The 22,446-nt window shown below is 40.5% G+C and overlaps 1 long non-coding RNA gene across 5 annotated transcripts in view; it reads left to right on the top strand.

The window, feature by feature from the left end:
• LOC115612052 overlaps window positions 1–21,535 on the top strand; it is a 108,065-nt gene extending 86,530 nt beyond the window's left edge. For 4 of the 5 annotated variants that reach the window (XR_003992863.1, XR_003992865.1, XR_003992861.1 and 1 more), the window contains 3 exons: window positions 10,301–10,569; window positions 12,596–12,664; window positions 19,211–21,535. This is a non-coding gene — a long non-coding RNA (uncharacterized LOC115612052). The remainder of the gene's footprint in view (window positions 1–10,300; window positions 10,570–12,595; window positions 12,665–19,210) is intronic. The other variant, XR_003992862.1, reaches the window with a different exon arrangement.
• Window positions 21,536–22,446: the final 911 nt, after the last annotated feature.

Below are 22,446 nucleotides of genomic sequence, written 5' to 3'. Positions count from 1 at the left end.
CTGCAGCTTATGAATGCTGAGTAGTAGCAGGACTCTGCCACTCTGTCAGCTCCATTCCTGATTCTGTTTGGTGCTGTCTTCTGCCTTCCCTTTGTAGGTTGAACTTCCCAAAGCCACAGCATTAGGCCTGGCAGCAGTGAGTTTTCTGATGAAAGTTGTTCTTTCTTTCTTGTTTGCGGAGGGAAAGGGATGTAGAATGAATAGTTTGTTTTTCTAATGACATGAAAGTGTTTGTATTAAAAAGCCCAGAATACTGTTGTAAACAACAACAAGAAGTCTCTCTGGCCTCGTATCAGCTCTCTGGGAATGGATGATTACCTAAGAAACAGCAAAAAATGGTTCAAGAGTACAGGAATATTTCCCTAGTACATGTTACAAGACCCCCCCCACAGATCTGTAGCTCTGGACTTCCACAGCCAGAATGACATCTTTACATGTGAGAGCTTTGGATAACTTTTCTCCAGACGCTTCCCAGCCTAGATAAATCTTTATCACCTAATTCTTGTAGCAGTTGGTTCCCTCAGTTTAATTAGTCAGTGGATGAAGTGACATCTCTTTTGATATTACCAGTTTCTCTTTTTGACCCTCGTTCTTGCGTTGGAGGAAGGTTGTAAGAAGTTGTGCTTCATCATTGAAACAAGAGCAGCAGAAGCTGTTTGTTCACCTATCTCATGTGCCTTCCAAAAAGCTGGCTTGTGAATCAAGTTGTATGCAAGTTTAGCAGAGTTTGGAGAAAGCATGTGTTTAAATTGCACTGGGATGTCATGTGTGAATTGCCCCTGCAGGAAGACAATTGGAGAATAAGATCCCACACTGAAAGACACAGTAGGTACAGGATTCATGCTCTGGCAAGGTGGGAAGAAGTCTCTCAGCTGAAGGACATGGTTTAATCAAGTAGAGGAGATTAATTGCATGACTTGATCTTGTGACTGCAGTCTGAAGAGTGACCGGTTGTGCACTCAGCTAGATGCTGTTGGTATTAGTTCAGCCTCTATTACTTTAGGAATTGGTTGTGTGAAACTAGATTGTTGTTCTCTGGAAAAATATGCTAATTTGAATTTCTTTCTTCTAATTAATTGCCCCAAATAACTTTAATAGTTTAATATCAGTCCCAATTCTTAAAGACTGTAATGAAAATACTGTTTGTTCCCAATAAAAGGGGAAGGTGTTTGCCGAGTAGTACATATGCTGGGGGGAAAAATACATGCCTTTTTTTAATTAGAGTGAGCAAGGATTGGGAATGTACAAGAACTCTGTACTGTAGGGAACAGTTTTGCTTCTCCTGTGTTCTTTCCCTGCTGGGGTGGGCTTTGAAAAATACTGGAATGATTTTAAGATCTTAATAAACAACACAGGAAATTGGAAGTTTTCACATCGACAGTTTCAAGATGAAGTGTTTTAACTTTAATATCAAACCTAATTTTTCAACTTGAAACATATTTTCATAAAAGGCAAAAAGCAATCTCTTTTGGAGATGGCTGGTCTTGATCAAGGGTGATGTCCTCTTGGTTTATCAGTGTGGGGAAAGTAGCCCAAGATACATTTGCTCTATGCAAAAATAAAAAGCTGCTGCTTTTGGGTTGCACCGAAATATTGTTCATAATCACCCAGTAGTAGTAAGGAGATGAAAGGAAAAACTTTATACAGAGTTCAACTGTATCTGGTTTAGCTATGCTGACAACATAAGGAGCAGCGCAGCAGGAGGGATGGGAGGACTTGCCCCTCACTCTCTGCTCCTCAGCAGACCCCACATTACAGCAAATCTGCCTCCTGATGGTTTTTAAGTATGCTGACTTATGCATATTCATTTGTATCCATCTCTAAGTGAAGATGTTTTGAACCCACTTTCTTAAGTCGTTTATTTGTACTAAATGGTGAACAAGTGACAGGATTGGTTGTGGTGGATGTAGAACCAGATACACAGAGCAATACAGCATGTGAACACCTATTAAAATAGAAAATCTACCCACAGGAAATATTTACCCTCCAGCTGTAAAATGTATTATAGGAGCAGTGAAGTGTTTTTTACTAGGCCAGTATTTTGAGCTGGTAAACGATGATCATCTATTCAAATGGCACTGATAGATCAAAGATTGAAAAAGCTAACGCCATGCTGGGATATCATTTTACAACCCTATAAATTTCCAATACATTATTAGGGCAAAATGCATAAACATGTTGAATCTTTTTTTCATTTGATGGCAAGGAATAGAAATAGTTGAGAAATAGTTTTCTCATAAACATGGAGTATGTGACCAGGCTACTATTCCATGAGTAGTTAAAACGAGGTGCACAGGGTATGGCAAAGATGAGGTAATAAATTCTGGGAATGTATTCTTTTAGTATATTTTTGTATGTAATAAAACTTCATTTCTTTTGCAAGCACGTATTTACAGGGGTTTTTTTTTCACTACTGTTACCTTGTAATAAATTTTGAACCATGCTGTGTAAAGCAAATAACACAACAGCCAATGATCAGACTTGCAGTAAAAATAAAACACTAATAACTTTTGATACGACTGTGGCGAGCCAGGGCTACCCCCGGCTGTGTTCAGGCTGGTCTCCATCAAGCTCTAATTGGTTCCAGGCAGAGCAGCCAGTTCCAAAACACGGTTATTCAGCATGCTGAGGAACAACCTCCTAATTGCTCAGGTTGGTTGCAAGTGTGTCTGTCTTCAACTGGACATCTCACCCTGCCTCCCCTGTTCCTTGCTTGTGCCTGTGAATCAGCATCACTGCTCTGCTGCTGCTCTTGGGAAGTGGTGTGGTCTTTACACTCCTTCCTGGGTTGCCTCTTGCCAACTAAAAAGCTGAGCTTGACAGCAATGGATGGTGCCAGTGCTCCACAGCAAAGTTTCATCTGCCATGATACTTAGTCAAGGTTAGTCTTCTGCCTACGTGCTTGTCACCGGAGCAGCTGCCTTAGTGAGGGGAGAGAAAATGCTGTCCGTGTCTCTCAGTTTAATGAAATGCCTGGATTCAGTTGGTTCCTGTTTCTTTCTGCATGAATATTCCCATCTGTTTGCAGCAGCAGAAGTGAAACCACCTTCTCTTCTTTCCTATCAAAGCCCTTGAAGCAGCCATTGTCTTTTGGGGAGATGCCTTCTATAGTACTTAAAACTCAAGTTAGTCAAGGAGCCGGAGCTGGTGGTGGTGTGTTCATGGGTTTGATGAATCAGTTTCCTGTTGGGAAGAGAGACAGTGACAGAAGATGCAAGCTCATGACTGTGTATACAGAGCAGCTGCATGCAGCATGAGTGTATATACATGCATTGCTCTGAATTCAGCCTCCCTGTGGGTCGCAGGTGAGTGGGGCAGCCCTGTTTCATAGATCTCCTGTTGCCTCTTCTTACCAGTAGTGATTGTGATCTTGCAACTGACCAGCTTCAGGGCAAGTTGAATTAGTACATTGGTCTGATGGAAAGCTGGTCTAGAGCTTACATGCGTGTTCTGTAAGATAAACAGACCTGACTCACGATTCAGTTGTGGGATACTGTGGGTTACACTCAAGAGGGTGGGTGACAGCACAAGTTGGAGGGAGCAAGCCGCAATGAGGTGAATTAATGCATGAAGATATACCTTGTGATCATAAGTGATCATGAAAGTCTCTTACAACTTCCTATTTTGCTTTTAGTCCCAGTCCCCCCTCCATTGGAACTCCATTTCTGTGAGCAGTCAAAACCTATGTTTAACTAGTCATGCAGAAATGAATCTTACAGTCGACTGTATCTGCTTGCAAAGGGTCTTCTCTGCTTTCTTGGCAGTTAAACTAGAGAAGTTTCTTAATGCGAAGCATGAATCTAGATGAGTTAAACAGATGTTATTTCTGATTATACTCACTGTGTGGTCAATTCTGTATTTAAGGTGCTCATTGCAGTACCTTAGCTTTCCTCAAGGAAGCTGTAACACTCATCTCTTCCGGAGCGAGGTGTTGGAGGAGATGCTTTTCCTACTAAAATGTGTTTGCTTTAATCCCAGTGGTCATTAGATCCCCCCCCAGTTATTGTGTGTCAGTCTGCTGCTAGGTTGCAGTGTCTGGGGAAGAGAAGGCTGCAAAAGGAATCAGATAAACTGAACTGGCTTGTGGGATCCTCAAGCTCGGCAACATGCCTGCTCCGTGACAAGACCTGGAATAAGTCTGTTCCAAGAGTGTGAGATCTCACGTACTCCCTTGTCCCTCTTCACTGCCTTAGGATGGGACCTGCTGAGGTGCCAAGCGTTCTGTGCCCCTCCAGCACCCTGTGGGAGCCAGCTAGGTTAGCTGCTGCCCTTCCCATTGAGACTGAAGTTACTCCCCACTTTCTGCAGGAGCTGGAAGGCCATGGATGCATCCTCTCTTCTTGCTCTTCCCTCTCATTCCTTCCTTCATGCTCCTTGCCCCCATGAAGGAAACATTGGGGCAGGCTGTGAGGGGCCAGGGCACTGCTTTTGTGGAGGATGTATTGAAAAGCTGACAAAGCTGTGTTCAGACTTTCCTGTGTAACCTATGAGAGTTTCCGCTGGGACTTAGAGCTGTTCTTTGTACTTTGTTGCCTAGATGCCTGTTATGTGAATGCCCTAAACTTTCTGTCTATAATAAGGCAATTAATTCTTTTGATATTTTGTTTTTTACAGGGCTATTATGACTTGGACTTCTTTTCTCATGACTCATGAGAATGGCAATTGGTAACCCACTAATATTGCTGCCCACAAGGGTTTGTAATTTTAGAAGTAATCACTTTGTGGCCGATGTAAATTTTGTAATGAGAAATGCTAGATTTATGACTGCAGGATTTCTCACAGACTGTTTTATTGCTTAGAGGAATTGCTTTCTCTGTGGGGAAAATCCATCACTAGATGTCTGCCTTGAATGTTTTGTGGACTATTTATGCTTGGAGAATGCTAATGCAATCATTGAAACAATAATGATGATTTGAGGTAGTATAATTGTTCCTCTTTCCTTCACTCCAGACACAGAATGAGCTGCCAGTCAAGTTAGGCATAGGTTTGTAAGGGGACTTTACAGCCAGAACATGAGCAATTGTTATGTCTGGTCTTGGGGTTCTTGCCTCACCTGGAAGGTTTATTCCACTTTCCTGAACTAGATAACTGATTTCTGTACATAGCAGCTGAGAAGATTTGTTTGGAAGAGTGCAAGATGCACCACCTCTGTCATGGTGATGACAATTGATTCTGAGAAAGTCTTTGCTACTGCATTTGCGTGTGGAACCTGTCTAGGTAAAAATGTTGCCTCCCCGTGGGACTGATGTCCTTAGGCAAGGTGTTGGCATGAGAAACTGCAGTTCCTAATGAAACCCAGGCGTCCAAGATGTGAATGTCTTAAACCTGCTGGGGTTGAGATGTTTCTGGGCATGCCTGCTGGATATGGAAGCTTTGAGACCTGCCCAGCTTTTGTGATGAAAATCTTAGCATCTGCAGGCTCAGTTGATGTGGGGGTTGGTTTGAAATATAAAATATGGGTAGCTAGTAAGTACATAAATCTGTTGTTGATCTGTGGCCAGGGTTTACTGTGGGCAGTGAATTATGAAGCAGCTCCTGCAAGCGTGGCTCTGCTCCATGGTGTGGGGCAGTGGGCATTGCCCATGGATGCTGCAGGTCCTCAGGCTGGCTCTCAGCAAGCGTGGCAGAAGGGTAGTTGGTTTATTCAGCTCTTTCCATTACTCCCATGTAATAATGAACGAGTATGTTGGCCTGGGAGCACTAGACAATAACTGCATGAACATTACTGTTATTGCAGCTAAAGAAGTAGTTGCTGTTATGTAGTTTCATCTTCTGTTTATTTGCTCTTTCACTGAGAGCAGATTATGTGTATGCTTTTGTATTTAAGTAAAGATAACTGCTAAATTCTCCATTTTAATTTAGTATAATTTTGCCAGCTCTATGCCAATAGCATACCTCAGCAGAGAAACTGCTTCAGTCAGCAAGGTCTTTCCTTCATAGGTCTGTGTCTAAAAAAAGAAACATAACAAGAGAGAATGATCTTAGACACATCATGCTTTGAAGCACCACCATGTAACCTCTAGTGCCTGAATTTCCCAAGGTATCTTTCCTACATGTGCCTCAGTGGTGCTGCAGGCAGCTGCTTCATGGGGTGCTGACAGCAGGGTAGAGGGGAAAGTGGGAGCCCTTCCCTGTCTGAGTCACCTACCTAGTCCTTCTGCATCCTGCTATATCTCGTTTTGGTGCAATGCCTGCTTTTAGGGACCTGACTGAAACCCTTGTGATGCTTCACTGCTTCTGTGAAGCTGCATTGTTGTGTGGATTAGCATTTCTTTTCATTTCCTACTTTCTGTGTGCAATAGGTGTACTCTGGGTAGAAACACATGCTACTGGAGAATCACCTGTGGTGTATTGGAGTGCTATATCTTTGTCTGATTTGGCATATTTTTGCTTTTGAATGTAATTCATTTCTGCACTGCTGATCGTATTCTTTATTGAAACAGCACATTTGTGCACAATTCAAGTTCGTTTCTGGAAGCCAGTTTCAATAACTTTCATTTATTTAAACTATTAAAATAGTTTAAAATACAGAGAGCCGTACCATTCGCTTTCTATTCAAATTGCTGCTCTAACCATTGAAACAGGCTTGAAATAAAGTATCTCGGGTTCTGCTTGACCTGATTCAATGTGACTGTTAAAAAGTAGAATTACTGAAAAGATGAAGTCAGATGCATTCCCTATTTGGCTCAGGCTATTGAAATGGGAATGGTATGAGTTTGCCACAGCTATTAATATGTTATTAATCCAGGATATAATATATATTGCTTTGAAGTCTTATCTGAAGGACTGGATAGCCTTTTGTAATGTGTTCTTTTGCTTTTTCTATACACTGATATTTTGTAGATGAGCCATTGCTCAATATGTAAAGTCTAAATGGCTCTTCTTATTCCATCAAGTACCATGTTATTGAGCATGGTACAAAGAGACTATATCCTCTGCACATTAAGTTGGAGTCTGGTGCTTATTACAGAATCCAGACTTTTCAGATGCTAAATACCAGCTACATCTTGCAAGCTAAACCTGGAAGACTCCTGACAATTTGGGGCTGTTGAGGCTAAATGACTCTCTTATGTCCATCCTTCTGTCTTTTGTCCATTTTGTTTCTGAGTTAAGTCCTAGTTCTTTGTGGTGTTAAGCACCACTGTGGGTCCAGATGGCTAGAAAGCCGTGATGCCATCATAGTCTCTATTTTCTGAATCAGGGCTTTTGTTATTTTGACTTTGCCTATAAAATATCACTGTAGAACTAATAATACTTAACATGGTGATGGCTTATTTTGTGTCTTCGATCTGCAGTAGAAACTTTCCTCACTTATTTTTAAGTCGTATGTGCTATGTAAAGTGTGTGTGCTATAACTTCAGATTCCTTCTGCCTTTCTTTACAGTGTGTTTGTTTCCATGATCAAGTCACACTCAGATAAGCAAAATAACCAGTGCCCACTCCTGCTTTTCTGCATTCAGTTCAGCTTCACATTGGCAGTAGAGGCACAGTCTAGTCTTTCACCCTGTCCAGTGTTCAGCTTCCCATTTGTGATGATCAGTGATAATCAGAGTGCTCACTTACAGAGGGAGGAACGTATTGATTGTCATTAAAATGTTGAATTGTGTCTTAAGAAGTCTCATTTTGCTCCTCACTGCTTAGCACCTAATTGACTTTGGATGAATAGAATTGTTTCTGGGCTGCACCAAGCTAGATACAGTAACAGAGCCCTTACCTGTTCAAATAGAGAAGCACTCTGAAATAGGGAACGTTAAAAAAAGTTAGTGGAGTGCCAAGAAAAATGATCTTATTCTGGCAGAAATGCAGGGACTCTTTGTTTGGAAAAAAAGAATAAAATAAACATGGATGCTGGAACTGTTCATAGGAAGAGGTCAGGACAAGCAAACCTCCCGACTGATTTGTTTAAAAAGTTTAAAATATGAAAAGTGAGAAGTCTGCAAACTAGTTTGTTCCCCAAAGAGGTGGTTGAATCCAAGTGTCACTTGGTGTCACTTGGTTAGGTTATTCATAAAATTGGCTGCGTATCTATGTGAATTCCACTGAAAAAGCACGAGAACTCTGTAAACTCTTCCCTGGGTTGCTGCTTTTCCAGAAATGTTGTGGCTTTTGCATATGTAGGGGAAAAAACACTCATCTGATCCACATCTCGCTTCATATACCAATTCCAGAATGAAGAACAACAACTTACTTCTATCTGAATAGGTAAAAATATCTCTATGATAATGCAGGAAAATTCAGTGGAACCACCACGAGGAAAAGTATAAATCTAGAAATGATGTGTAATGGCTGTAGATAAAAATAAATAAATGGAAATAATATTATTACGTACCTTTCAGGTTTTGGTTGTTGCCTTTTCTACCAACTGGTAATTATGTTGCAGTGATTGGGAATATTGTGAGGTTTTTATTTGTACATTTTTAATTGTATCCGAATCATAGAATAGTTTGGGTTGGAAAGGACCTTAAGACCATCTAGTTCCAACCCCCTGCCATGGAGAGGGACACCACACTCTAAACCATGTCACCCAAGACTCTGTCCAACCTGGCCTTGAACACTGCCAGGGATGGAGCATTCACAACTTCCTTGGACAACCTGTTCCAGTGCTTCACCACCCTCACAGTAAAGAACTTCTGCCTTATATCTAACCTGAACTTCCCCTGTTTCAGTTTGAACCCATCACCCCTTGTCCTATCACTACAGTTCCTAATGAAGAGTCCCTTTCCAGCATGTCCACAGTTGTGTGCAGGTTGCAAAATAGAGCTGGGCAATGAAGATCAAATCTCTTGGTCTAATCCAGATAGTCCTTTCTTCCTCTGAAATGGTGTATAACTGGAAAGGAGCTGTATATATCAATTAAGATGCTTTCATTAATCTTCATGATTACAATCCATACCTATTTTGCCATCAACTGCTTTGCCTTTTGCTAGTGCTCACTTGAACGAGATGGATTTCCTTTGTAAAGGATGATACACAGGTGCTAATGTTTCTTGTCCCCTTTCCAGCATGCTTGTCTTTAGCCCCTCTGCCACACTCTTCAAGCCTTAAGGAGGAGGATGGATAGCAGAGTTCTTTAGCATTTCTCAAAGGCAGCAGTTGAAATGATATGACACGGGCTCTGTTTAAGGCTAAATTGTGCATATTTATCCTTAGCTGAAAAGGATCATTAGATTATGCCCCATGCTCATATGAAATCGATAGTAACATGTGCAATGAGCCTGTTTTCTCTTTTATGACATTATGGACTCAAGTATTTTACACATAAATAGGGCAAGATATGAAGTAGAGTGCATACTTCTTTGAGTTGGGAGACATGCGCCATAAATCAGGATATGTGTGCATAATTACAAGATATCAGAACAAGTCCCAAGGGTATTTTTAGCGTTGTAAAATGTTAGATAGACCTGCTTTCCTACAGAACATTATCCTTATTTCTCCACTCCTGGGTACCGCACAGTTTTGTCGACCAGATTACTTGACACAGTAGCAGTATGATAAATGGCAACTGCAAGAGTGTACGGTGTTTAATCGCACAATCAGAGTTTAAAACTTCTTCTGATTAAATTGTGCAAAGCCTCTCAACTAATTGTCTGAAAATGTCTTCAGGGCTGAGCACTTTCTTAGCTAGCGTTTGGATGTGAGAATCAAAGGCTTGGCTTTTCTACCGGTGTGCAATATTTCGGGAAGGTCGCTTGCCCTGGGTGTATCATAGACTTGTTTAGGTTGGAAAAGACCTTTAAGATCATTGAGTCCAACTGTTAACCTAACACTGCCAAATCCACCACTAAACCATTTCCCTAAGTACCACATCTACATGTATTTAAATACCTCCAGGGGTGTTGATTCAGCCTGTTCAAATGCTTAACAACACTTTCAGTAAAGAAACTGTTCCTAACCTCCGGTCTAAACCTCCCCGGCACAGCTTGAGGCTGTTTCCTCTTTGTCCTATCTCTTGTTCCTTGGGAGCAGAGACCAGCCCGCTCCTGGCTCCATCCTCCTGTCGGGTAGTTGTAGAGAGCGATAAGGTCTTTCCCCACCCTCCTTTTCTCCAGACTAAAAAACCCCAGCTCCCTCAGCCGTTCCTCTTAAGACTTGTGCTCCAGATCCTTCACCATCTTCGTCGCCTTCTGAACATGCAATGAGGGGCTTTGGGAAATTGAAAGAATAACAACATCATTGTTATGCTTCAGGATCTTTATTTTTATAAGTATCTGGCCATTAGAAACTTAATTTGAAATTTAAAACGCATTACACATCAGTCTTCTCCATGAACCTTGTCCCTGTACCTTCTTCACTGCTACAGTTCAGGATCAGCTTGATGAAAGCCACCAGTGCTCAGGTTCACTGAATGACATGGGCTGTTTGACACAGGCAGTGTCTTGGGCAGAATTCTCATTTTGATGCCCCTAAAACAACGACAACAACCACCAAACAGAAAAGAGAGCAGTGAGATGAATAGCAACGTTGCATCTGCTTGTATTGTCCACACGGGCTGCTGCTGAGTCGGCAGGAAGGAAGAGGATGGAAAACAAACGGCGGCGGAAGTGAAAAAGGGCGAGAAGTACCTCGATGGTAAGAAAAGCTGTGTAACTTAAATCATGTAACTTAAACTTCTGTGCGGCAGAGTGTGGATTCCCCACTGCAGCAGAGCTCAGGCTTAGGAGCGTAGTTAGAACTTTGATGTGATTGTTGTTCCTAACAGCAGATTTAAACCTGCACTTTAGACAGCATTGATGCTTTAATCAAAACAGAAGGGAGTTTAGGGTTTTTCCCTGCCTTACCTGGTACTAAATGTCTAACCCCAACCCTCGATGCCATGAGTCTGGATACAGTTCTTTCTGGCTTGTTTAGCTGACAATATTAACAGTCCCGTGCCATCCCCTGTGCTATCCTACTTTTGCTCAAAGCCAAGACAGGGTTCTTACAAACCTTAAAGGTAGTTATCCCATGTAATTTTGCTAGAGACTTAACAAGCTTCCTGGAACTCTCCCGTGTGTCATTCCTACCTCCGTGTAAAAAGCAGCACTTTAGGGGACAGGATGCCTTCAAATTGGTGCAGCAGGGATGGGAGAACAGAGGTACCGTGCAGTCTTCGTTTTCCTTGGGGATGATAGGACATGTGAGATAATAGGTATGACATCTTAATTAATCCTCTTCATGGAAGAGGGTCTATATGAAGAGATGCGGGCCTGCTCTTGTAGTTCAACTCTCCACTGCTACTGCAACACCTGTAATCTTCTCAATGTGCTTCTGAATATGAATTATTTGTTACCCTTTTTTTGTCATCCTTTTTCCTGAAGGTGAAAATATAAATGGCTTTTAATGTGTTTCTAAGTTTCAAAGGGAAAGATCCCTGCACTGATTTAAGTATCTGAAGCCTCTTATTCTGATGTACTTCTGCCTTTTGTGGAGCAAGTAGCTGTCATTTAGCTTCATTTAGACAATTTACTCATATCAATTAATTGGATAAGAGCCACAGAGCAGGCTTTAGGTATTTTAAAACTATTATCCTCATTATCATCATTTATTGCAAGAGAAAATAGAATCTAAATTTTCCCCAAGTGTTCTAAAAACATGGGTCTATTTTAATAAACTGAAATTGCCACAACTTTATTTGTCCTTGCTGGTCTGTATTATCTTCAGATCGATATTTAGTTTTTCTTTACTTCTCATTTGTGTAAGGCCATTCTTGTATCTTCAAATGGTGGGGCCACTCATGATGCCTGTATATTTGCACCCATCGCTTAAAGCATGAGGCTTGCACCACTAGTTCTCTGGGTGTTTATTTGGTAGATAGTTAAAGATTAATCATAAACCTAGTTTGCTATCATTTTATTCCTCCATCTAATAGATGAGAGAAGACAAATTCATGGTATTCTCTTTACTGCTAGGGATGGCTGGGTGGCTTCTTTTTTGTGGCTTTGTAAACCTTTTGTGACATGGCCTAAAATATTGTGAGAGAAAGGTGCTACACGAACTAATGGGAACATTAAACAGTGTGTGTTCCTAAAACAGACCTTATCCACCACTTAAAAATAAATGCAAAGAAAACACTTTGCAAAGGTATTAAACATTTAACAGGCTTAAAAATATCTTTTTAATAACGGAGTGGCTCGTTCCCCTGGCAAAATAGGATTTTGGATTAATTTTTGGAAGATGTTAATTTTTAGGCAGTGGTGTAATATTCCTCTTCAGATTTTCACATATACTGATAATAACACCAAAACATCTTTAAATTTCACCTTACGAAGCATTCAGGGATTTTTTTTAATTAAATCTGGTACTCGTAGGTTTATTATTGCTTGAATTATTATTTGGCTTGTATCTTCCTTTTAGTTTTATGCCCGCTTAGGTGTATCAGTCAGTTGAGTCATTCTAAACCCTACTGATGTTGTCAAAAGAATATAACTTTCAGCAGCAGGCCAAGGTTGTTGGACTTTTCCCAGTGTGGATGCACTACCAGGCTTCCTGCAGTGCAAGTCCTTTGTATCTTACAGATATAATGTGTATATATAATATGACCTTTGATTATCATATATAATGTGACCTTTGATATCAAAATGTATAGGTCACATTATATACTGTGATTAATTTCTAGGAGCCTGAAGTATCACATTTGCTGTGCAGAAGTGCTGGATCTATGGCTTTTGAGTGCCCACATGAACAGGTCTGTTTTTAATGTACAGTTCAAATGTATGCCTAAAGTAATTAAATACCTAAAAAAGTCTGGGTTTTTTTTTTTGGGGGGGGGCGGGGGGTGTCAGATTTATATGAACGTTACTTATTTCAAAGCATGTAAATCATCACATGTTCTTATCAGGAAAAGTACAGCACTGAGAGATTTTACATTAGTCCTAAGCTAGACCTTGAAAATGAAGGGTGAGAGGTTTAAAGTTTTAAGATACATTTCCCAACAATCAGTATTTTCTCTTGTTGAAAGGGATTAATGAAACTCTTTAAAGCTGCATTTGGTGATGGCCTGCAGCATATTATTGAGGGCTCATTATCTTGTCAAAGCTCCTAAAGAACAGACTCTGCAGGAGTGATGTTGTTACTCAGTGAGTTAATATGGAGTTAGTCTTTTTCCGTGATGCTAGGAGGGAAAATGCTATAGCAGATACAGATGGAGATGAAAACGCAGGACCCTGTGAGACTCTACCCACCGTACTGGTTCTAAATTTGTTTTGAGCAAATTGGATTTGTTGCTTTTCAGTTTTCCTTCTGAAAAGTCTCTTGTGACTGTATTGTCAGCTGAAGTGTTTATTGACTGAGAAGTGCTTGCATTTTAGTGATGGATATGGTGATCCTGGTAAACACTTCGGGGCTTTCGTGATGCAATGTGCTGTGTAAGTGTTTGTGTCATTTTATGATGGAGTGGGCAGCAGCTTATTTAAATAAAGAGTGGAATAAAAAAGCCCACAGTTTCAGCAGCCATTAGTTTCATTAAAGCTAGGACGAAGATAAGAGTTGAATGATTTGTGGATATATACAAATGTCTCAAAGTAGAGAAGTGACACAGACTCCAGTGCCATTATTGCTGGGAGAGGTGCCAGCGTTCTCATTATTTTTAATGACTTCCAAACTGGACCCTTAGTGACTGATGAGGTAAGCAATTTTAGATGGGAAACACAATATCCACAGTGCTGGGAGGTGCTGGATGCCCTCAGTTGTTAGGGGCCATGGCTGTGCTCGGGATACTGTGAGAGGCAACAGACAGATTGCAGATAAAAGGCTCCCATGACTACTCCTTTAGGAAGGGGCAAGAGAAAAAAGGAAGTTTTAATAAAATAGAACAATCTAGATGATAAAAATTGTATGTGATGACACAGCTTCTGAGCAAACATCCATCACTGCAGAAAGGTGGCTACTCAAGAATACAGCTGCAGCGCTTTGGATTTTATCCTAATATTAAAAAAGCCCCCAAACCTAAAAACCCCCACAACTGCAGTAACTGTTTCTGTTTATTGAAAAAGATAAGCACCTTATGAAGCTCTGGAAGCTGTTAATAATGAAACGACAAGTGTCAGAGGTGCTATTTTGGAAGCAAGTGGCCTGTAGTTCTGACATCCCCCTTCCCGCACTGCCAAATGTGCTGGAGAGCTGTGTCCCTCAGGAATCCCACCAGCATTCATCCTGTCTGCTGGCGGGGAGGCAGCACTTGGGTGTCTTCTCTTGTGCAGGGGGGAGTTTGCTTGGGGAAGGATCCCAGTTTGAAAACCCTCTGACTACCCACAGGGCATTAAGCAAGACATGTAAGGCAAGAGTATTGACCAGGTAATCGGGGGGATAGCAAATACAGGAAGTGTTTCAATGATGGAAAAGGGATTTCTGCAGGACCCGGGCTCCTAGTTTTCAGTCTTTCTGGCACATATGTTTCTGTATTGCAAACAAGAGGCCAGACAGCCCCTTAGCCACATTTGCCCCAGGCAGAGAGCCCTACTCCCTGGCCAGCTAGCCTGGGGATAGGGCATCTCTTACTTTCCCTTCTGGCTGGGCATGTCTGCATAGAAATGGTTCCTATTGTGTCCAGTATGTTAAAAATTAAAGTATTTTCATCTTTTCAAAGTTGCTGATCAGTCAGTGAAAAATATTGCTGTGTGTGGTGCAGCTCCTGTCATGATGAAACGGCGGCTTTGGAAGTTAAGATTACTGCAAAGATGACCTAATGGTAGCAGCCAAACCCACAGATTTGGCAGATTTAAAGCAAACGCAAAGCAATATATTTTTATGGTTTTCTTTTTTAATGCAGTAGATTCAATGGTGGAGGTCGCTGCTGTGTGATATTTGGGAAGCTAAAAATATAAACAGATTACAAAGATATTAGAGAGATTCATGGAAGATTGGCTGACTGATGGCTATTAAAAATGGCAGTTGACACACAGCCCCCATCTTAGGAAATCCATAAATCACTGCGTGCTCAAATTTGGAGAAATAAAACAAAGGAAGGCTCATGCTCTATGCCCCTCTCCTGGTCCCTGGACTTCAATTACTGACCCGCAGAGAAAGGGGCACAGTGTTGGCCTCACCCTGGAGCCAGTGTTGTGTGTCTGCTCCTGTGTCCAGATATTATCTGCAGGGACAAGCGTAGATTTTCAGGCACCCCACATGTGGTCCAGCTCCAGACAAGGTAAATAACATTGCTTTGCAGTCTTAAACGTAGCCTCTGCAGCTGGGACACATGCACAGAGGGTTACGGCTAGTGGAAATTTAGGTGAGCACTCCACTGTATAAATTCTCACTACCCTCAAGTATAAGTTACTTTAGACACATAGTAATATCCATAATTAAAATGCTCTCCTGAAGTAAATAATTAAATGAGGATCAGAGTTATGAACCACAAAGTGACGCAGGCGACAGGCTTACCTTAAGTAGGACAATTAAACTGTAAATTAAAGTTAAACTGCTCCAGGAAATTAGAATATCAGGTAAGGTAATTATTTAAGAGTAATAAGTGAGGTCTGTATACTGCATCAATAAAAAGGATTCTCTTGCAAGAAAACTGTTTGAAAGCCCTTGTAAATTAATGTTTCACTAGAAATTAGAAAAACAGAATTGTGGTATCCAAATAGTGAATAGAATGAAGAATAAATTAGCTTTAGACAAAGTGGATTATTAAAAAGAATATTTAGGCAGACTGAGGAGCTTTCAGTACCTCTAGTGTGAACTTCAGGGCCCATTCTGGAGTTAGAGGTGGTTTTGGCTTTGTCCAAGGGAGTAAGGCAGCATGTGTTGTGGGATACAGTTAGGGCTGTTGTATGTTAATGGCAAGATTTAGCAATTCCTTGCTTGGATTAATAGTCCTTCCTTACGTAAGTAGCCTGGCTTAGTTCATTGACATATTTTTGTGAGTAAGAATGTTCCGAACATTGAATCATAGAATAGAATCCCAGACTGGTGTGTGTTGGAAGAGACCTTAAAGCTCACCCAGCTCCAATCCCCTGCCACGGGCAGGGACACCTTCCACTAGAGCAGGTTCCTCCAAGCCTCTATGTCCAACCTGGCCTTGAACACTGCCAGGGATGGAACACCACACTGCTGTGGCTTGCTGGTATCTCCGCAGCTTTACTGATGTTGTTTATCACAAACGTAGAGCTGCTTAGATAATTTTTTGTGGTACACTCTGCTTGCTCTGTGTGTGTGTGTGGTTTTTTTTAATTTATTTGAAGTTCTATTAATGTAAATGATCAGAAATTCTGAAATTATTACGAAATTAAATTAGAATCTGATTAGAGTAAGTCAATAGCCTTTAGGAATTTGACAATTTGAAGCACGCCAGCCTGCTAAATCAGAGCATCAAAGCATCACGACAAACAAGAAACTCATTTTGACAGCCTTTTAACTCTCGAGAGAAGAAGCAACAGGGTTGGGTTTTTTTTTTTTCATCTTTAAATGTACAATCTTAAAGCCTGGAATGATTTAAATCTCTTTTTAGATACTGTACTCTGTTTAGTAAAATATTTAGTGCTATTAAGATAGTGTAAACCATTAGACTGCAATTACACTACCACAGCACAGAGAGTAATAGTTCTGTTGGAACACAACAGTGATGCATGATTGCCCCATTAAGATCGGAAGCCTTAGGTTATTAAAAAAAATTAATCACTGCAACAGTCTTGATTTTTGTTAGATTGTAATAAAAAGTTCTTATTGATGGATAGAAGTACTCCAGTGTCAACCTGTTGAAGAAGGGTTTTTAGTAAGGATTCTTTGGATTATGGTTATTTTGCCTTACTGCACCTGGAAACCCACAACTTCATCTGTACTTACCCAAAAGTGTTATTTGTCCAGGTTGTGTGTCCAGGATTTCTCATCAATACCTGTTTTAACAGGTATTGATGAGAGCAGTTTGAAAGGTTGTGAGAAATTTTAAGTCGTATTGTTGTCTAAAGACTCTTTTCCCAAAATATCCAAACGTACACCCAATATATTGACATCATTTTGAATACAAGTATAGATGAAAAGTAGGAAGAAATGTTTTCTTTTTTGCTACCTTGTTTAGCTTTTAAAGCATTTGAAGAGAGTTTCTATATATACGTATGTTTTCACAGCAGCGGGGGAATAAGAAGCATTTTGCAAATAAAAAGGAGGCTGTAAAAACTTGAAGAACATGATCAGGCACTCAGGAGCTCCATTAACATCAGTAATAACATCTAACTAGTAAAAAAGAAAACGGATTTCATTTCCAATTGCTAGCATTCCTCTACATTTGCACATGTGGGTGTCAGTGGCGTATCTGCCTGTGCTTAATATAATCAGAGAAGAGACTGCAAAATACCTGAACTAGTCACCACTGAGCTAATTGATGGGGACTAAAAACCGCAGGTATTTGAAGATAATTCTCTCTCCAACCATCCACATACTGAAAAATAAAGCAGGAAAAAAAAAATCACTCTCAGCTGACAAATTCATTTGAGAAACTAATTTAAAAGTTTAGAAAGAATTAATGTCTGAGGGTGGAAAGAAAGGCTGGAAATGATTTGTGTGTACTTCAAAGCCAGAATGAGTTTTGCCTATGGTGACAGAGGAGTGATACTGAGCTTAGCCTGGTTTTGCAGGGATGAATATGCAGCTAGCAGGGTGGCTGGTGCAAGGGCTGATTCCCTCGGGAATGCTGCAGGAATGCAGCCACTGCAGCAGGGTTTGGGAAGAGATAAGAGGAGCAGAGATCAGAGGGAATGTGAAGAGTGAGGAAGATGGGTAGGTGGAAAGAGTAAAGAGAGAGCAGGAAAAAGAGAGTGTATGCTATGCAGGCAGAAATAGTCATGTTCCTTACCCTAAATGATTCCTTGTCACGAGTGGTGGATGAAGAGTGTTTTTAGGCTTCTGACAGTACTTAGGTGTGTTTAGAGAGTGTTGTCTGTGGTAGATGGTTGCTCTTGCTTCTCTTAGTTTGGCTGACTTGTCTTTCAAAACTAGTTTAGGTCAGTGAAAATAAGCTTTAAACTTAAGGCTGATTAAACATTGTTTAACTTGTATTCTCCGAAATATATATAAAACATATAGACCATGTCAACTTTCTGCATCTGCAATTAACTTCACACGTTAGTTTATGATAAAATTACGGTTTTGATTAATACTGAATAGGGATTTAAAAATGTGTGGGCATAACTATTAAAACACTGTATTAGTGAGAAAAGGGTGCATTTTAATGCCAAATTAACAAATATGACTCAAGGGTAGGAGGTATTGCTTTAGAAAAATGATACAATTTGAATAAGACACTTGAAAATAACACATTAAAATATGTCCTTAATGTTATAAGTTCTTTGAATTGTGTCTGTTAGCTCGATAGTAGAAGTTAGTTTGAATAGGCTGTGGTACAGAAGTGACCTGGGCCCTATTTAAGCATGCTCTGGCATGGAGGGATATTTGAAATAATGCAGAAATGAGTAGGAATTTCTGACGTTCAGGGTCATGTCACAGACCGTGGCTTTGGACCAGCAGCTGGTCACATCCACCAAGCTCCTGCAGGTTTGGGATTCTGCTGACTGCCATAGAAGGCAGCCCTATAGCTGTTTATCTACACCAGTAATACCAGTTTCTTAATGCCTGCGGAGTGCAGGATTCTTTCTTCTGGTTCTGCAGGTCATGTGAGGCCAGGAAAATAAATGTAATTGGAAATATGGGAATGGCAGCATTGAAAGAACCTATTTCAAAGAGCTAGAAAAGCTTCAGTCTCTTCCTCCACAAGTTCTATTTAAAGAATTGCAGGCAGCGTACCCCAGCGAACACAACATACAGGCTCGTGATATTTTCTGTATAGTTTAGACAAGTTGGATGTTATCTTCCCCCTTATTTGGGATGCTTTCTAACAAGGCTCACCTGCCTTGGTGGAGTTGTCTCTTATCTAGGTAAGGTGGGAGAACTGCTCTATAAAATGAAATAACAAAAGTGCTGTATAAAACGTTTCAAGTTGTGTATTAGCAAATGCATTTAAAAGAGCCTGGTCCAGACTATTAGGGCAAATCTGGTTCCTCTGCTGTACAGAAGCACTGAGAACAGCTTTATTTTAAGTGAAGCTTGGAGTGTATCTATACATTGGCTGTCTGTGCCTTGGCTTTTGGCTGCATTCTCTGGCTATCGTCCACAGTGGGTGTTGCTGGGTTTTGAAGCTCTTTTCTTAACTGGCTGATTATGTTATGCTGTTTAAAACCAATTCTGGCTTTAAATGCTATAGCTTTCTAAAGCTTGATCTTTTGTGGCATTCTTACAGGTTCTGTTTTATCTTTTTTGCCTGGTTTTCTAGAGGAATAAGTTGGATTCAGCCACGCTGGTGTCTCCAGGGCACTCACTAACTGCTGAATGCGCTGTTGCGTCCCCCCCACATTTGATGATGTGGGACAGAGCTTCAAAGATACCAAGTTTCTTGGAGAACAGCTACATAAATACCACATAACTGCTCACCTTTAACTGGACGTTGGAGAGATGTTACACATGGCCAATGGGGAAATCTTTGTTAAGAACCAGGAAAAACTCAAAGAGGAGACACAAAACTGTAGGCATCCTGTCCATACGCACACTATACTTCCCAGCCTGTGCATCACACATCGATCTCCTGTATCCCTTGGGTTTCCCCGTGTGCTTTGCTGGTGCCTTGTATTAGCAGAGCTAATCTTAGCACTGTCTTTCTTGATTCCAATTGAAAACAGTTAGGATTTGTAAGTACTTTGACTTGTTTTTTCTCCAATACCAGCTGTCAGAAGCGCACATAGGTCTCATGAAACAGGTGCGGTTTTTGAACTGATTTAAATGAAGAAGGGAGAGACATTTGGTAAATATTAATTGGCATGCACTCTGAGTAAGGACAGCAAACAGAATGGGAAGAACAGGAGTTTGGGAGTGCCTCATAAATGGGATTTATTTTACTTCATTTTAATTTCTTTATATCTTTTTTTATCACAAGAAAAGGGAATGCAGATATCATTTGATCCTGTGGAGCCCTTCATGAGGCTGTATCCCTCTGACTCATTAAGTGGATGGGAGCATTTGTTAACTAATTGTGTGGCACCTCACAGTCATTATCTTTTTTTGTCAGTGCCATTGTTTTTGCCCTTCTATGTCTTCTAATATTTGAAATAAGCAGTAAAAATGTTAACACAGGAAATAATCGTGGAGATCTTTTTTTCTCCAAGTAACATACATTGCACAGAGCTTACCTGAGAAGGATTGAACTTGTAGTCTATACAAGAGTCCCAGCCCATTTTAAATGCCACGTTGGTTTTATGACAACTAGATTAGAGTTTCCCAGTGTATGGACCTACCTTACAAGAAATACTTGTAGATGAAGTTTAAAGGATGGAGGTAAAGTAAGGAAAATGTCTCTTTATTCTCTGATGATGCTCAAGTCTGAAAGAAATATTATTGTCTACATGAACAAACAGAAAAAATGGTTATACTTTATACTTATTTATATGTATTTTTAATGTTTATACTTAAATTTATACTACCTGGTACATTATTATGCATTTTTCAGCATGAGTTCTGTTTATTACTGCCTGAAATAGGAACTTTGACATTGGAAAGAAGAACTCTTTGTGTCCAGACAGCAAGAAGGATGTGGATTGCATCAGCCTCTTTCCCCCTTGTGACTTTCCTTCGTTTGAGGACTAAATCCTCTGGTATTTGTGTGCGCAGAGTTTCACAAGGAACACTTCAACGCAACGACCCTGCTTTGGGGAGTGGGAGGAATGGTGTGCTTTGAACAAGCGTCCTCGAGGCAGAGAACAACAGGAAGGCACAGTGCCGTGCATCCTCCTTTCTTTATGTATGCATATGGAGTGCAAGCTAATGGGGTCTGCAGAGGGAGAAGGTGCAGTGGAATCAGGGAGCTCTGGAAGTTCAGCAAAAACAATGACAGACGTGCAGCTTCCCTGTATCTGCTCTGCATAATGGAGACTCTGGTTTCTACAGCACTTGGATGCTCAGTCGTCCTGGGATTTCGTGAAGGACATGGAAAACAAGTGCATTTGCTGTACCTACTTCCTGCTGATAGTCTGGAAATGGAGCAAATCAGAGAGAAATGTAGCTTTTTGGATCATTAAAAATCCATTTTCATTAAAAGCCAAGGATTGCAGTGACATACTTATTTATACATTCATCCCCTGTCTGTCTCTGCCTTACAGATAGAGTGAAAAGAGAGCCTTTTCAGAGCAGTTTTAAAGCCTAAATGAAAGAAAAGCATTCTATTTACCTTGAATTACTTACATGGCATACTTGTTTGGGGTTGTTTTTTTTCCACACTGTATGGAACGGCAATTACTCTGCATTCTTTCTTTACCACCAGCTCCTTTTGTCCTATGTATCTATAATTTGTTTTTATCTATATCTTCCACCTATCTATTTCCTCTTTGTGCTTAGAGTTGGTTGCAAATTATATTTGTGATGCAGGGAGCTTTCAGTCTGACTGCCTTGATATTATTTTATGCAACCGTGACTACCGTAAAAATTGGCTTTACTGCCTCTTTTGTGTTATTGATTCAAGCCCATTTCAGAATTAACTTGTTTGGAATGATCTGGCAATGTTGTGTGCCCCAGGTTCTCTCAGGAAAAAAATTCATATCTCATAACTAAATGCAATAAAATGTTCAAATATAGCTAAACACAGTTATATTTTGAATTTAGATGGAAGCCTTATGGAGTCAATCAAATGTACAAGGCATGCGTAAGTTTTAGTTCTAGGCTTACAAGTACTGTACTGCAGAAAAAGAAGTATTCAGAGACCAACTTTTTCCTAGAGGTCTGTTCCTTATGGATGCCGTATGAAATGCCTAATCACATCATTCCTGTTTCCATCCTGAATTGGATGGACAGCATTTTGACATTTTGACTGTAGGACTGTATATGTAATTTGAGATTATTGCCTTAATTCATTTAGGGATTCAGTCTTTCAAATCTTAGGGTTAAATTTGTCCTCATGCTTAGGTGAAAATATTTGTGTGCTGACAGCCAGTGGAAAGCGATCTACAGAGCTAAATCTTCCCTCATTAGCGGCTTGACTGGTCAATTTTGAATTGGTTTTGTTATAAAAGGAGCAAACTAAGTACTAGTTTAAACAGGGAACTGTATAATATCAGTTAACTGTAACACCCGGGTGTTAGAAATCAGATCCCAGTGCCTAATATCTTTAACTAACCTATAAAGCTGGTCTATACACTGAAAACCTCATCTCCATTAGGATTGTTTTTAGGTCAAAAATGTGAAGTACGCTTTGAATGACCTAATAATTTTAGCCTTTCTATTTTAGAGCTGTCCAGACTCCCCTGCCCAGATGTCCACCACAAAGACGGCATCTCCAAGGCTGGCCCAGGCTACACTTCACTCTGGGAGAAGAACAGGTTTGGCTGGTGGGAAAAAGCTGTATGCCAGCTACCCTTTAAAATGTTTTGGCAGTCGTGGATCTGGAATACAAATCCCTTTTGTTTCCCTTCATAGCTTTTTTCCTGACTGGTG

Source organism: Strigops habroptila, chromosome 8 (assembly GCF_004027225.2).
Source record: "Strigops habroptila isolate Jane chromosome 8, bStrHab1.2.pri, whole genome shotgun sequence".
NCBI lineage: Eukaryota > Metazoa > Chordata > Aves > Psittaciformes > Psittacidae > Strigops > Strigops habroptila.
Note: the sequence above shows the minus strand (reverse complement) of the source record. Positions and strands in the feature narration are given on the sequence as shown.